The following is a 3,409-nucleotide window of genomic DNA, read 5'->3' as shown; positions in this document are numbered from 1 at the left end:
AGTGCTAATGAAATACAGACAAGAGCCCGACAAGAAACCGACGCTGACACCAACTTTTTGACTTGAGCTCTGATACCAGACCAAGCACATTTTACCAGATGGCCACCCACTCGTCAGCCAAACAAGTTTCGCACAAACAAAAAAAGAACACCGATTTTTGGCTAGGCCAAACGTTAGGCTAATATATATGTAACGGCTAACTGTACACGAAGCGACAATATCTATGGCATCATCGCGGCTCAGAGGCAGCCACAAAAAAGAAACAATAACAACCGCAGGCACTTAAGATTCGCCGAGTGCTTAACAGAGAGCAAAACAACTGTTTCTATACCTAGGCTTAGCAGTTACGGGAGGGTAGCTATGAATGAAGTTACACGTTTGTAGCTTATGCTGATGACACACCACACATAAGGCAGACAAACTCTTCTTATTCATTAATGTAGTAAAACACAATTTATGATTTCCTTTAAGAAGTTTTTTAACAAATGTGCAAACTTAGCAAAACTTACAAAACATTAACTCAAATTTAAAAACTCCTAAGACGACTACAGGGTATAGGCAGGCCGGTTTTAGTTGACCTTCTTCATTTTTTGCAGCTTACAAACAGGCGTTTGGCTGTGCAGTTGCAGCCGCGTGTGCGCGTAGATAAAATCATACGTAGAGTTTTACTTAGTTTGCTTGTATCTGCGGCACGACACGAATCGGATTGGATCAGATCGCCCAGAAATGCTTTCCCAATATGCCTAGTGCCCGCTGCACTTGACTCGATCCAGCTCGTAGCGTTGGCCTGTCCACACATTGCACTAATTATGTGGTGTGGTGTGGTGCAAGCTAGCTGCAGCTAGCTAGCGGTGCGCTGTAATTCAGCAAGCATTTCCGTGGGCGAGCCGCAGGTACACATATTTTTTTGTTGCATTTCGGGCTGCTGGGAGATTTTACTGGAGTCTGATGGAGTCGGGGTGAATTGCTGTTGCATCCATAAATTAGAAGTATGTCATTTGGTAGCTACCGCAGGAGAGAAATCCAGAATCTTGCATTCAGCCATAATTTCAAGTCAAAAAGCCAAAGACTAAGCCAAAGCCCAACTCAAAGTCGCCGTCGCTGTTGCCGTTGCCGTCGCAGCCAATGATATCCAATTTCGTAATAAAGCATAACGAATTATGCACTCGACTTGGTTTATTTCAAGCAAACTCTTCGCTTTTGCTGTTGTTGTTGGACGGCTGGTTAACGGTTCTGGTTTTGGCTGGCTGCCTGTTTGGGTGCGCGCACTGAGAGATGAAATTGCATGCTGCAGAAATTCTGAGGCCGCAGCGGCAGCAACTGGAGATACTTTTGCATTTTATGCATTTCTGGTAAAGCAGCTAACTCTCATCGAATATGCGATTTATGCGGCAATTTGTAAACGAAAATGGCTTTTTGCCAAGAATTATTATTGTCCATCATGGCAGGCTTTCTGGGCAGCCGCACAGGCTCGCCCGCATCCGTACGGAATGCGAAAGCCACAAAGTTGAAAGCCTTTTAGAGCTTCCATCTTAACTGCACTTAACAAATATTACGAATACGAATATTGCAGTTGCCGATTACGAGTTACCGAAAAGCCCATAAAAACAAACAATTTTTTGTTTTGTGGCTGGTTTCTGTTATTCACAGCGTTTAAATTTAAATGGCCTCCTGTGAGCCGCAAAGTTAGCTTATAGAGCGATCTTGAAGTTAGTTCACGTTTTGTGGTCAGGGAACTGATGAATTGCCCCTTGCCGATCAGCTATTGGCTAACAAACATATGAGACATGCATCGTACGAAATCTTAAGTACTTACCCAATGCAATCATTCAAAGCAAACGATTTCCGTATTCATTTACATTTTAAGATGAGCATAAAACGTTTAAAAAAATCTACTTTTATTCTATGCAATACGATTTGCACACAAAAGGCATACTTAGAATATGCATTAAAATACAAAATTTATTTAACAAATATTTGCCAAGCATTTATTTTAGAAAAATGCAAATTATGTTATTTAAAAAAAAAAAACAATCAACAAATAAGTTTGAGGAAGAAATTATGCGTAGCCAAGGGAAGCGATGCAAACACATAGTTGAAACTCTACGCATTTATATATAACATGTTTTCATTTTAAAATAATATGTTTTAGGCTTTTAAAGAGCAATATAGTTATAAGTTATAAGCTTAGTATGGCCATAAAAATAAATTTGAAAGCAAATTGACTAAAGAAGAAAAAAAAAGAATTTGCATTTTGAAAAAGCTATAAAATTTCAATCTAGATACTGACCGCCATTAAGCTATATCTATTTAAACAAATGTTAAAATAAAAGAATCAAAATGTAATCGAAAATACTTTTCAGCTTCAATATATATTTCATTTTATTATCCGCAGTGCGGGTTCCGCAATAATAAGTATTTTTATTGGCCCAGGCGTATAAAACGCACTCTTCCTTTAAGCTCTTCTAACACCTAAATTGTCTGATTGTGATTCGTAAGCGCAGGGCCAGCAGCATCGTGTGCCAATTTCAGCTAAAGTGCGTTCGGGGCACATTAAATTTTAGCGGGCCAGCGCGAAAAACGCATAAAAGTCGCAAAGTGGGAAGCCTTGAACTTGACCCAGGCAACAAGAGCAGCAGCAACAATAACAACAACATTGCCAATAACAATAACTGCAAGAGGCAGCGGCCAATAAGCGAGGAGCTGTTGCTGTAGTTGGCGACGTGTGTCAGGGGACTCGACTTGGACTTGGACTCGATGCGCTGACATTGACGCAGATGGAGGCGCAGCGATGTTGTTGTTGCTGTGGCTATTGCTGTTGTTGTGATGCAGCCAGTCAGGCATGTAAGAGGTTCGGGTTGAAGACCAAAGAGCGCAGCATGAAATGTTATTACAAGCGGCGCGTGGGGAGCGAAGGCTGAGCAGGTGGGTAGGGCTATGGATTGAGGGTACTGGGTGAGGGTAAGGGTAAGGGTAAAGGTATCGAAGCAAGGGAGAAAAAAAAATTAAACCTTTTGACACAAGCGACGCTTGGACGAGCAACGCAACAGTTGATGAAGATGATGAGGCTGCTCTCGTTGCTGTTGTTGTGGTTAGTGGAGGCTGGTGTTGAGGCCGTCGCCAACATGTGGATGCTGCCAATTACTTGTTGTAAGCCATCAACATCAAGCGATTTGGCTGCGTACCTAACCACAACAGCAACAACTGCACAGAGCTGTTGGACTACAGCTCTCGATGCTGAGCTTATGCTTGTTGGCGGTGTTGGTGGTGTTGATAGCCATCTTCTTCAGCTTAATTTAGCATGTCTGCGCGGTTCAACACTTTGCCGTAGCATTCCCAGACCGCAGCCGCAGCCGTAGCCGCAGCCGCCGACGCGGCAGATGCAGTCCCAGTCTCAGTCCAAAACGGA

Source organism: Drosophila hydei, unplaced genomic scaffold, assembly GCF_003285905.1.
Source record: "Drosophila hydei strain 15085-1641.00,03,60 unplaced genomic scaffold, DhydRS2 tig00008114-arrow-pilon, whole genome shotgun sequence".
Classification (NCBI taxonomy): domain Eukaryota; kingdom Metazoa; phylum Arthropoda; class Insecta; order Diptera; family Drosophilidae; genus Drosophila; species Drosophila hydei.
Note: the sequence above shows the minus strand (reverse complement) of the source record.